The sequence below is a fragment of the Malurus melanocephalus genome, unplaced genomic scaffold (genome assembly GCF_030028575.1).
Source record: "Malurus melanocephalus ecotype Western Australia unplaced genomic scaffold, MMel_1.1 scaffold_85, whole genome shotgun sequence".
Lineage (NCBI taxonomy): Eukaryota > Metazoa > Chordata > Aves > Passeriformes > Maluridae > Malurus > Malurus melanocephalus.
Window position 1 is genome coordinate 2,435,177 of NW_026623317.1, and position 13,995 is coordinate 2,449,171.

At 50.1% G+C, this 13,995-nt stretch overlaps 1 protein-coding gene across 1 annotated transcript in view; it reads right to left on the minus strand.

Annotated features, from left to right (window-relative positions):
- ZBTB7C (zinc finger and BTB domain containing 7C) overlaps window positions 1-13,995 on the minus strand; it is a 153,385-nt gene that overhangs the window by 136,360 nt on the left and 3,030 nt on the right. The gene's annotated exons all lie outside the window — the stretch shown is intronic.

Sequence of the window (13,995 nt, forward strand, 5' to 3'; positions counted from 1 at the left end):
ATCATGTACAGGTACACAGGGACTGTGCAAAAGGCTCTGTCCCCATCCCCTGTGCCAGCCCCACCACCCCACTGCTGCCTTCAGACACCCACAAAGCCCTGGCTGTGTTCAATTAAGTGACCTCACGCTGATTTACACAGCAGTAACCCTGTTTCTAAACATACCAGCTTCAGGCAGCTCCCTCCAGTGACAGAACCACCCCACTCCAAGGAAAGGGAGAACTYGATTATCAGTTGCCCATTACAATTCAGAATTTAAAAAAAATCTTTTTTATATTAAAGGTACAGCTTACGTGACAGAAAAGTCAACTAATTTTTAACACAAGCCTAGGGAAGATTGGATTTTTTTTACTTGAACTGTTTTTCCTTGACTGTTTCATGCTTTGAAGTTAATTGTAACTATTTAGCTTTATCCATCACTTGCTCAGAAAGTTACAAGCCTCCCAGATCTCCATGATTTATTTGGGACCAGGATTTGAAAGCCACAGCTGTCACCAGCCCAGCTTCCATTAGGCAGATTCATCTTCCCCAAGATGTGTCTTYGGGAAGGTCTGAATCACAGTGCTGGATCGTGCTCTTGGTTACAGGAATTGCAAGAAGCAGAGGAAAAACAAAGCTGGGCTRGACTGGTGAGCATCAAACCTCCTGCTGTGGGGCTGGACAGGGACATTTGGGACTTTTGAGCAGAATATTTATGCCCTGTGCAGCAGAACAGAGCCCTGCCCCAGTGCTGGATCTGTCAGGCACTGGGGCAAGTCAGTAAAATGAATAGCAATAAGCAAATTGCGCTTGGGAAAGTCACCARAACATCAACCAGAGGCTTTGCCTACATGATGGATGGGAAAGTTTTAGCTGCTGGTCCCTGGTGATGCTCATGGACACCCTCTGCAACACTGGGGTGTGCCATGGATGACAGCCCTCACCCCTAAAGGAGGGAACCTCTTATTCCTCAGCACCAAATTCCCCAAAATGACAAATTAGGGAGGGGACAGCCCATCCCCAGCAAACACCAAGTGCTGCAGGGACAAACAGCCTGTGAGCACCCCGCTGCAAACAGCCTGTACCTCCTTCCCCCAGCCCTCCAGCCTGCCATCCACCCACTGCAGCAAAATGAAAGATTGGGGCTTTTAGTTAAAAGAGAAGAGCCTCAAATAAGGGTCTTGCCAGCCACACTGAGAACACAGGCAGTACCTACGAGGAGAAATAAGTTTATGCCACCAGATTTCAGGCCAGCTCAAAGCAGAGCCTGAAGGGCCACCAGATAGTCCTAAGATACTTCCACAGACACAGACACCAAAGGGACAAAAGGAATTGCCTGTCAAGGGAAGAGCTGGAACAGCTTCAGGTGAAGAGCTGCACTCACAGGGGAGCTGGTAGAAGAGGCACCAGCGTGCAGTGCCTCCTTCCTGGCTCTGCTGCCTGCAACATGCAGAGAAACCGAGAGCAGGTTTTGTGCTGGGGCATAATCTGCTGAGCAGTTTTCTCAGTGCACCTCAAAGGCAGAGGACTTTCAGCAACTGCCAACCTGAAAATTCAGGAGAGACTCATGTGTGGTGAGGTTCTGCTGCAGATTAGCGCAAGAGTTGGGATCCTTTCTCTCTGCTCAGCACTGGTGAGACACACATGAAGTGCTGGATCCAGGGCTGGGACTTACCAGTAGAAAGGAGATATGGAATTACTAGACCAAGAACTGGATTTTTCCTCAAGACTTATCCCGGAATAATCTGAAAATGCTCCCTAAACTGCTCCTGGAGTTTGCACCAGCATGCAGTGCCTCCTTTCTGGCTCTGCTGCCTGCAACACGCAGAGAAACAGAAACCGAGAGCAGATTTTGTGCTGGAGCATAATCTGAACGGTTTTCTCAGTGCACCTCAAAGGTAGAGGGCTTTCAGCAACTGCCAACCTGAAAATTCAGGAGAGACTCATGTGTGGTGAGATTCTGCTACAGTTAGTGCAAGGAGAGCATCACCCATCTCCGGGAATGGGCTGGTGGTCTTCAAACAGCTGCAAACCACCACAACAAAGCTTTGGGGGGGCGTAACACCTGCTCTGGGTTGGGTTTTCTGCCTGCCAAGTCAGGTTTCTCAGTGAATTGGTCCATCTCCTGCAGGGACCCAGGCCAGGAACCCACAGGATACAGCTCAGCTGCACCTGTAGCAAACATAACTGAGAGATGCTCACCCTTTATTTAGGGAACTTCCAATGGATCAACRTCACTTTTTCCTTATGAAAGCAGCAGAATTCAGTTGACAAATTAAAAGGCTGCAGCCTGTAAGTGATTAGCATACACCTCCCACTGCATAAGGCTATCACCATCAAAATAACCGTAAACTTCTTTTTTAAAGCACAGCCTCACAGAATTATTCTCCCATTGAGCTTGCAGGGCCCTGTATTTGTTCCTCAGCTGAGACAGTGGCAAGTTAAGCTCTGAATGGCGGTGTTGCTGCTACAGGGATTGTGCAGCTAAATAATTCAGTAACCAATTACTGTTTAACAATATCCCTCCCCATCATCCCAGCGCCGATCCATCATCCCAGGCCAAGGCAGAAACAAGCCAGCCAGAAGCCTCCTTGTGATGTAAACACATCGACTCGTGTATAATATACAGCTTATCGATCAGAAGACAAGGTATACGGCACATTTTATTGCATGCTAAATGAGGGCTGTAATGAATTGCTGCTTGCCTCGAGGTCGTTTGTTTGATTGCCACCTAAGCAAACCGGCGAGGGCAAAAGGTCCTGCCTACGGGACGGGTCCTCGGTGAAGTGAGCTGCTGATCAAGGGGAGTAAGAGAAAACAAAAAGCAGGACAGTCTCCAGAGCAGCCAGCAGGACTGCTCCCTCATCCCCAAAATGTACAAGACACAGCTGTGGTCGATGTTTTCACCAAGCAGGTGCTCAGCGTGGTCACGCAGCACTCCCCAGCTCAGATCCACCGCGCTCAGGGGCTGCTCCTCCCAGCCCGTCCCTGCCTGCACTGGGATCTGCAAACACGGCTGATTTCACATTCAGAGACTCAGGAACACGCAGCACACACGGCCAGCTGCCCTCCTGGCTGTGAGACAAGGGCTGAGCCCGCTCTTGGCGCAGGGCACGGCCGCAGCTCGCCCAGCCCTCGTCCACGCCGAGGCTCTGCAGAGGAACACGCCTGGTTTTTAAAGATATCCCTCCTGCCTGCTCGGTGCCTCCTTTGTGTGGCTTTRGAGCTTTCTTCTGCACAGCTATAAAAGGGTGTGAGAAAACTTGGAAAGGAAGCCCTGGGTGGTACAGACAACTGGAACAAGGAGCAATCTGTGCCCGGGGCAGGGGAGGGGGTGGCAGAGCCCACACGGTGCCAGGCTGAATGGCTGCCGGGGAGGAAATGACACACCACACTATCCTGCTTTTGTCCAGGGGCGAGACCAAAACGCTCTGGAGGAAAAATAAAAAACGAAAAGGGATTATTCCGCCCTGTGTTCTCCCTCCCCTCRCCTCCCCACCACCTCCAGGCAGGCCACAGGTGACTGCCTCCGCATCCTCGCTCCAGTGGACCGTGGGGCATCGTCATCTCAGCAGCATCTGGTTCGCTTTAGCATCGCGCTTATACTGCTCTGCTGCTCAGGTTTCTCCCTGCTTTTTAATTAGGAATCATGGCTACAGGGCCACCCGCTGCTGCCAGGGAAATGCCATGCTCAGGGGGACAGGCMGTGTCCCCCAGCCCTGCTCATGTGCACACCCACACTGGTGGCCTCCCCAAACCCCATCTCCCAAAGGGTTGTGACTCCACCGGGCTCCTGGCTGCACTCTCTGGAAAAAAGAATACTTAAAAACTTTCCGCCCTCGCTTTTCTAAAGCCAAGCTCAAAATGTGTGTGTTTTCCAGCCCCACTCTCTGCTGCTCCCCCAGCAGTGGTCCTTCCTTCACAGCAGATGCAGACTGTGGGACATCCTCTGAGTCCATCACTGGATAATCCCATCCCAAGAGCTTTTCTCCTCCCTSCCCACAACTGAGGTTTGTCTGAGGGTCAGATCCTTCACCTGCAGCTCATGAACCATCTCCCCAAGGCCCAATCACCCCACCATATGACATGTTTTTTTTACATCTCTTTTTCCTGGTGTTTCCGTACCTCACCTGTTGTGTCTTCCCTCGTAGAAGAACCAGAACTGACACTTTAATCCTCAGCCACATTGCTCTCTGTAACGGGACCATCTCTCACTCCTCAATTCAAGCATAATGAAAACCAGCCAAGGCTCAAATGCCATTTTCATATCAATTAAGATACGAAATACATCCTGAAAGGAGCCAAAATCTCTGTTGTACATGCCCATACTGATGGTGTATCTCATTAAAAACAAAACCCCAGAGGAACCCCAACTAAACAACTGTCCACAGACACAAGTTCTCCTCCTGTATCATACGAGCACCTCAAAAGGTCAACACTAGAAAGAAATTCCTAGTATTTCTAGGAATAGCTAAGCAGCTGTGRCTGCCCCATCCCTGGAGCGTCCCAGGCCAGGCTGGATGGGGCTTGGAGCAGCCTGGGACAGGGGAAGGTGTCCCTGCCCGTGAGGTTCCCTCMACCTTCAGCTGGTACCAACCATCACAGCATCCCTCCAGCCCAATTCTCACCTTATAGACACCAGGGCTCCTTTGATCACATGAGCTATTAAACCCTCTGTCAACCCCACAGCTGGCTGGGGTGCCCAGTGCGAGAAGCTGAAAACAAAAAACCCCAAAATTACCAATTGCAGCAGACACATCCAGGCCATGCTTTTCTTCTCCTGCACGTCAAAGCTTTTTCCTATTTAAGGAAAACCCAGTGTTTCCCCTTTTATTCCTCTTTCAAATAACCATTTCCAAACTTTAAAGTCAAAATAATCAAAACCAAACCAGCTCTGCACCTCCATCTTTAGTTTAATATGAACTGGAAGAGAGAGGGCCTTGCAAAGTTGATGAAAATGGTGTGGCTTTTTCCCATTACATTGTTTTTTGTAGGGTTGAGGTGCAATCCCACCACTGCCCCCAGCTCCACCAGCACAGAGGAGGATGGGCAGGGGGCAAACACGTGGCTTGGGGATTTTGRTGCCTTGTCAGGTCTGAGCTACAGCCCTTTTGCAAACAAAACCAGAGGCAAAAGAGGGTCAGCAGTGGTGCAGGTGTCTCAGCTGACATCACACCAGGTGGCATGAGGTGACATTACTGAGCACACCTCGGTGAGGTACACCCTGAGGAATGACTGAAGATCTGCCATTTCTCCATGGATCCAATCTCATACAAAATGCACTGCAAATATGCCTCATGGGGCTCTGCAGTGCTCAGGCTGGATTGAGGAGGATTCCCTTCTCCTTTTGTCCTCCATGAAGTCTTATCTCAAGCACCTCCAGCCCTGAGAAAGAGCAAAACCTGAGTGCTGTCCCTCCAGAACGCAGTGTCCAGCACAGCCCCTTCCCAAGGGCAGAGCCACTGACCACAACCCCCTCATCACCACCCGACCCTCACCCTGGGGAAAAGCTGCTCCATGCAGATACACGACCTCTTTACATTCCTAATTAATTATTATTGATAACCTATAGGTGCAGCTGGCCAGCTGACCCGCMGTGCCTGCAGCAGGGCCTCCTYTTGCTCAGCTGATGAAGGAGCTGAYCTGGAYAGGGCTGRACARAGAGCTCTGGGGACAGAGGAGGAAGGTGGGGAAAGGATCATCCTGGAGATGGACTCTCAAACACCCACAGCACAAGGACAAAGCAGTGGAGACACYCGAGATGGGAGAGCAGGAGAGGACAACCCCGAGCGCTGAGCACCGCAAACAGAAGGAAGATTTACCCCTCTGGGTCACCTCAATCACCCGGTGTCCCCAGGCCATGAGTCACCAGACACTCCTTAGTCAGCCCAGCCACCCCAGGCACCCCCAGCCCCGGGGCCAGCACGGTGTGGGCAGCCCTGGGGAAGCACTGAGAGGAGTCACCAGCCTCAGGGTGCACTGTCTGAACGTCTGCATCTCGGAAACCACATAAAAACACCCCCTAATACCAATAAAAATAGAGTAAGAGCAAAAGAGGAACAACTGCAAATACACTGGGGGTGCACAGCCCACGCTGAACCCACCAGGGCGGCTGCCAAAACCTCCAAAGATGTTCCCATCCCCAGGAGCTCGTGGTGGAGCATGAAATGAGGCAGAGGGTACGAGGAAAAGGTGTCCAGCAGCATCCAGCACAGCAGAAAAATGGTTTGTGGGTTGGGGTTTTTTTTTTATAAACCACACCTGCACATCATCCACCCATCCGTGCCCCTCCAGACTCATCCACACGCTCACCACTTGCAAGCTGCTTCCCAACAAGGACCAACTTTGTGGAGAAAAAGTACAGGGCCTGAGGCAAAATTAGCTTTTTTGTCTCCCAAACAGGCAATTATCTCTTGCACAACTATGCAAGTCTAAAACGCAGGAGAGGCAATATTAAGCTTTGCTAAAATGGTGCCTTTAAAGTACAAATTGTTGCAACATGTGAAAAGAACACGGGGGATTTGCAGTTGTGGAAAACTTGGAGCACTTTTTATTTTATCGTTTTCAGGCATATCAGGCTACCAATTGAGGTGACCCAAAAAAAAAAATCACAACTTAGAGCTGTGCTACATAGAGCACCCCATTTTTAGATTATTTTAGAGGAGGTAAAATGATCTGCTCCTCTGTTCCTCCTGAAGACCCACAGATATGTTCCTTTCAGTATTTAAAGAGAGCTTATAAAAAAGATGGAAAGGGACTTTCTACATGGGCACGTAGGGATAGGACAAGAGAGAAATGTTTCAAACTGAGGGTAAATTTAGATTAGATGTCACAAAGAAATCCTTCCTGTGAGGATGGTGAGGCCCTGGCACAGGTTTCTCAGAGAAGCTGTGGCTGTCCCATCTCTGGAAATGTCCAAAGCCAAGTTGGAAGGGGCTTGGAGCAAACTAGGATAGTGCAAGGTGTCCTGGATGAGCTTTAAGAACCCTTCTAACCCAAACAATTCTATTAAAAACATTAAAAAAGGCCTCAAAACGTAACACAGACCGTGCTGCAGGAGTCTCTATGTACATGTAGAGACAAATCTGCTTAAATGGGATACTCAAGTTGCACCAACATGACAAAAGATTAAGTTAACACTCTCTTTTTCATATTTTTAAGAGTAATCCTATAATGAGTCGTTTCTAACCTGACACTATTAACTTACACACTGATGTTCCTTTAGTGAAGCCATCTACCCTGGGTCACTTTACCCTTAAAACCCCCACTAATTAATGCATCATCTTATTAATCACAAGTCATGAAAGGACTCATTTTACAGCCTTATAGTTTGAAACAGTTAAAACAAACCCTGCTGATTGTGTCCTGCTCACAATTCACGTGGCAAGCTTGTGCTTCTCAACGGGCTGACCAAGAAGTGTTTTATTTTCTTGTGGGGAAAACAAATAACTGCATATCAGACATTAATTTAATTAATCCAGTGCACCAGCCAGCCCCAGCTCGGCACCAGTCATGGAAGACTCACAGGGATCATCCACGCAGCACAGCCAAAAAATCAAAAATACCTCATACCTTTGGCTTGGAGAGAAGACCAAGGTYGCCAACATGAAATTCCAGCCCCCAAAAGAAATTTTATGAAGGAAACAACAAAAAACAGACAGTTCACAAAGGCCAGGCTGACCAGTGAAGGCGCTGCCCACAAATGCCACTGAGCAGCCTCAGTGACTGTCAAGTCAGGTTTCCTTTCTCTTCTCCTGTTCAATWCATAATCAAGATGCTTTAAAGAGACAATGAACACCCCAAATACRTTCTCTCACATCTTCTGGACTTCAGCCTCCAGCTCCCTGCTGAGCTGGTCGAGGTCACCATGCTCCTGCCCACCCTTTTCTCGGCTTCACTTTGATCGCACGCTCACCGCAGAGCAAGGCAACCCAAAAACAAAAGCCCCAAAGGGAATTATATTCCAAACTTGCCAATGGCTTCCTACTCGTGCCCCTGTGCCAAGGCACAACGGGATCCACACAAGGGCTCATCTTTGTGGCAGCCAGGGAGCTCATCTCCTGCCGGTTAGCTCGAGGTCCCTGCATTAGCTAATGCTCATTTGGTTGCTGCTATCAGACTTGATCCAGCATGCAAATCTTCAGGTCTTAAACTAGACACAGCCTGGAGAAAGGAGGAGGCCATGCAGACAAATACATAAAAATGGGATTCCTTTATTAAAATGAACAAATTAAAAATCAAAACCAAAAAAAGGGTAAAAAAAGGAAAAAAATAAAAAAAGAAAAAGGAAGAAGAAAAAAGAAAAAAAGGCAAGAATTAAACTTTTCCCCTCCCTGCCCACCTCCTCCTCTGATTTGTGTTCTCAAACATGATGCAATGAGAGGGCTCCCACAGCACTGGAAAGGCTCCTGTCACCAAGAATAGAGACCAAGAGGTCCCTCAGGGCAAAGGCTATCTTGCAGACCCATAGATGTTGTACCCACCAGACACAAGGGGTGCAAGAAGCAGCAGCAGAAGGGTGGSAGGYTGTACAMTTCTCAGCAAATCAGTAACTCATAAAGCCATTTAGGACTTGAACAGCAGCTGAAGGGAGAAAATTCTGCYCCTTCTGCTCTGCTCAGGTAAAAYTTCACCTGCARAGCTGCCCCAGCCCTGGGCAACAACAGCACAGGGACCTGGAGCTGCTGCAGCCAGGCCAGAGGAGGCCACGGAGATGCTGCCAGGGCTGGAGCCCCTCTGCTCTGGAGCCAGGCTGGGAGAGCTGGGGGTGCTCACCTGGACAAGAGAAAGTTCCAGGGAGAGCTCAGAGCCCCTTTTGGGGCCTAAAGGGGCTCCAGGAGAGCTGCACAGGGACTGGGGACAAGGGCTGCAGGGACAGGACACAGGGAATGGCTTGGCAGTGGCAGAGGGCAGGGATGGATGGGATATTGGGAAGGAATTGCTGGCTGGGAGGGTGGGGAGGCCCTGGCACAGGGTGCCCAGAGCAGCTGTGGCTGCCCCTGGATCCCTGGCAGTGTCCAAGGCCAGGCTGGACATTGGGGCTGGGAGCAGCCTGGGACAGTGGAAGGTGTCCCTGCCCATGGCAGGGGTGGAAGGAGATGAGGTCTCTTCCAGCCCAAACCATTCTATTACTTTCTAGAGTGCAGTGCACCCCACAACCCAAAAGAGCCCACGTCTCTTGGCTGACAAAGGCAACAACTTTCAGATAAGCCATAGAGCTGCCAGTTTCACCCACTGAAAGACATAAATAAAATGTCCACACCATGTTCATAGGGGTRTCCAATGGTTTCCAATAGGGCTCATGCTATTTATGGACCCAAGTTTTCCGTGCTGGGGAAGTAGAAGTAATTTTGCATTTCAGGTTCTAAACCATGGTGCAGCTTTGTTATTAAACAGCTGACACCACCCTGAAGCCTGGGAGCAGAGTTTTATGTGCACGTGAGAGTTTACAGAGCATTTTTGTGTCATTTCTGATGAATGGTGCTGCATAAATGTTAGATCTTCAACCCATTGCTCTTGCAAATACTATTTCTTCTCTTATTTATTTGTATTGCTGTAATTCATTCAGGTGCCAGCCACGACTGAGGCCGTGCCATCAATATGCAGTCTGACAGCAGCAGCAGGAGGCAGAGCAGCTCCACAGATCACACAGGAGAACGGGAAGCACCTCGGCTGGTGTCGGTGGGGAATGGACACACAGCCAGAAGATGTGCTCAAATCTCAAAGGATTGAGATCTGCAAAGCAAACASAAGAACTCTGATGCACAAAGCCCCCATCCAAGTGTTTAACCAGAAGAGGACCACAGAAGGCCCATCTCTGGCATGACAGGGAATGTCAGACAGACCTTTCAAACAGAAAAACACCACGATGACAAGAGGAATGGAAGGCCAGCAGCCCAGGTTGCTGCAAAGCGGGTCCCAGAGCACTGAACCACAGAATTATTAAGGCTGGAAAAGCTCTCTAAAATTGAGTCCAACCATTCCCCCAGCCCTGCCCAGGCCACTACTGAGCCATGTCCTCAGGTGCCACATCCACACAGCTTCTAAATGCCCCCAGGGATGGGGACTCCACCACTGCCCTGGGCAGCTGCAACAACCTTAGCCAACACTTACTTACCATGAAGAAATTCTCACCAATATCCAATCTAAACCTGCCCTGGTGCAACTTGAGGCCATTCTRTCTTGTCCCTGTGATTTGTCTGAGCTGTGACAGTCTCCCCAGCTGCCCTGGAGACCTGCTTCCCTACAGGAACAGTAAGCAGATGCCCCAGTGCTGGTTTGTATGGACCAGCAGGACGAGATGCTTTCAGCCCACACCTCTCCTCTGCTCCAAAAGCGCCCTGAGGCTGCCCTGCTGCTGGAGAGCAATGGCTGGATCTGCAAAATCCCAGCTCAAATATGGCAAAATGTGGCCCTGCACTGTCCCTGATGAAGCCAACGTGATGTCCAGGAGCAGGCTGGCGTGGTCCACCAGCACCTCTGGGGATGGGGCTAACTCACACCAGGCACGGTGTCACCTCCTCTGCCCGTGCCAGATGGTCACCCATGAAGCACCAGGGGACAGCCACCACACTGCTGCCACCCCGAGCCACACCTGACTAAAGTCACCACACTGGGCACACCTCCAAGCCGTGAAAGGTTTGCCAGTATTCCAGTCCTGTTTCCAAGGAATTGCACCACAGCCTGCAGCCGCAGCAGAGCTGTCTCCTGGTTCTCCTCCTCACCTGGACAGGCAGCACCATCTCAGCTTTAAATTCTTAACTCCCTTTGGTCCTGCAGAGCTGCTGGAGAGGGAGCCACCATCACTCAGCACCCACCTGCTCCCTGATCCTCCAAAAAAACCCCATGCAGCGATTTTCAGACCAGCCAGGTAAATAAGCCAAGGCACCTCCTCCCGATGATAATGGAGAAATAAGGTTTCATTAAATAAATGAAACACATTAATGAGAAGAGTGATTGTTGTTTCTTTGAGCTGGTTGTGGTGTGATAAAAGGCAAAGCAAAACCCAGACGCCTTTTCATAGGGGTGCTGTAAAATGAGTGGCACAGACTCGGCAGAGCTGAAAATACAGGGCAGGACACACTTTTCCCTTCAAACACACCTGACATTCCTTTCTCCACCCTTCTTTTCCTCTCTCATATCCTCTCTGGAAAAACCAAACTTCATTCATTACAGAACCAAACTATTTCCTTTTTTATTCTAATATTTCCTTTTCTTTTTTTACAGGCGACCATCTGGGAGTGGGGGAGTAGAAAGGAAGCCCTGGAGCTTTTCAGACACAATAAATAAATTATAAAAAGAAAAAAAAGAAGTATGATTAAAACCAAAAAGCATAAACAAACAAACCATGTTACCCAGAATAATGACTTCGGGGAAAAGCGCCAAAAAAATTGTATAAGCTTCTGGAGCGTGGCAAGAGAAGAGAACAGAAAGTCCTCACTGCTGAGGAGAATGTGCCACTGCAATGGGACAGGGGCTGGGACTGCAGGGATGCCCTGGGCAAGCCAGGAAGAAGAAGGCTTTCACAAAGACTTAGATGCCCAAATTTGGCTTCAGGCACCTGATTCTGGAAACTGGAAAGCCCCGGTCTAGGCACTCTCTGACCTTACCAGAACAGTAATTGCATCTGCTCCTCTCCAGCAAGATCCCACCTGGAGTCAACTGGGAATCCTCAGCTCAGGAAGGACCTGGAGCTGCTGCAGCCAGGCCAGAGGAGGGCACAGAGATGCTGCCAGGGCTGGAGCCCCTCTGCTCTGGAGCCAGGCTGGGAGAGCTGGGGGTGCTCACCTGGACAAGAGAAGGCTCCAGGGAGAGCTCAGAGCCCCTTTTGGGGCCTAAAGGGGCTCCAGGAGAGCTGCACAGGGACTGGGGACAAGGGCTGCAGGGACAGGACACAGGGAATGGCTTGGCAGTGCCAGAGGGCAGGGATGGATGGGATATTGGGAAGGAATTGCTGGCTGGGAGGGTGGGGAGGCCCTGGCACAGGGTGCCCAGAGCAGCTGTGGCTGCCCCTGGATCCCTGGCAGTGTCCAAGGCCAGGCTGGACATTGGGGTTGGGAGCAGCCTGGGACAGTGGAAGATGTCCCTGCTCACCAGGTTCCCTCGGGCCCATTCTCGAGCTTGTCCAGGTCCCTCTGGATGCCATCCCATCACTCAGGCACGTCAACTGTGCTCAGCTCAGTGTCATCTGCAAACACAAACCCCTCTGAGCTATTCTTGTTCCACAGCTTCATCATTTTCAGCAGCAGCATGCCATATTCTGCAAGGATGACAAACTGGGGGCACACAGGGTGGATGGCTTTACCCAGAACAAATCTGATTTCCTTCTGAAAAACCGAGAGCGCAGAGGGATGCACCAATTGCTCCTGCCCTAGCAGGGAAGCATTCTGCAGTGGGGTGAGGATGTTTTGCACTCAAGGGTCTCCGCCCCAATGCAGTGCATTAAAAGTAAGAGGGTGCCACATGCCAGCTGCGGTGAGGAGGAGAGGGACAGTGTGCAGCACTGAGACAGGGCTAGCAGAAAAGGGGCAGCCATGCTCTGAGACACTGACACTGCAGCACAGAAGATAAATGACTGGCCCAAGGCCACGCAGCCAGGCAGTGTCCCCTCTACATGACTTTCAATCCCTGCTCCAGCACACGATTGCTGAGGGATCCTTCAACAAAATATTATATTGGCTTCGAAATCGTGAGATTTATTTTACACCCGAGCACGCTCGCACATATAAATGCACCTTTTTTCTGCCTCCTTCTTTYGCCTCTACCCAGACACACTCAAGCACATCTTAAAACCTTTCTGCATAACCACAAAAAGTAAAAACTTTGTATCCCAATGCTAAAGGAGAACTCATAGGGGTTAACTTGACTCCAGGAGCTGGGGCTTCACAATGATACAGGATGCTGCCAACAGTCCCACCTGGCAAATCAGTGGTTGTATTTACAATTGCACGCCCGGAGACTCTGCAAATATTTCCTAGAAGCTATAAACCCCATCCCAACAATTGCAGCGGGAGCGGGGATAAATTAGCTGAAGCCTGTCACTTGGTTGAAGTCACGCTGGAGGAGATCCATCCAGGTAATCCATCTTTCTGCTGTGTTATACAATGACACAGTAATGGCCAGCCCAGAGGGATTTCCTGCAGGAAAACTCAACTGTTACTAAAATGGTAAGTTAATACCAAGCAAGAACTCAGCYGTCATTAGACCGAAGGATAGGCATGACAGGGAATAAAATATTACAAACCCCATTCAAATATTTTTATTTACAAGAGCAGGAATAAATAGACCTATCTGCAGGCTGCGAAGAGAGGAGGCCGGGACTAAAAGGAAAAGGAAAAAAAAAAAAAACAAACGCACACATCGATTCCATCTTTGCCATTTTTCCTAATAAATAGCCTGGCACGGCTGTGCTGATGGGTAGCTGGGGTGGAGGAGGGCACGCTGCCCAGCTCTCTCCCTCTCGCAGGGACATGGGACACAAATCTGAGCTCAGGCTCTGCCCTTTTGTGTTGATAAAAAAAAAAAAAAAACCCCTAAGAAGAAAGGAAGAAAGCAAGAAAAGTTATGTGGCTAATAAAGGGCTCTATTGTGCCATCAATTTTTTAAGCTTTAATGATTTCGGGAGGAAGTTCAGCTCAGCAATCAATAGCACAATATGGGCAGGAGGGCTCGGAGGAAATTCAGCGCCGGAGCTGCGGCRAGGGCTGGCGGAAAGGGGGGCTCTGAGGAAAGAGATTCCCCTCACTGAGGGGATAGGGGGGACCCCACAAAGGCTGGGCTGGGGACCCCATCCCACACTCATCCCTCGCCTGTTTAGCCCTCTCRGTGTGAGCTCCCTCTCCTGACACACAGCGTGTGTGGCCAGGGGACAGCAGGGACGTTTGGGGATACCACGGCTGCTGCCACGGCAAACGAGATGGAGAGGCATCCACGCCATCTGGGATGCTTGCCCCAAGCCTGACGGGACCGAGCACATCCCAGGGACACTCACAGCACACCAGGGACAGCCCAGGGATGA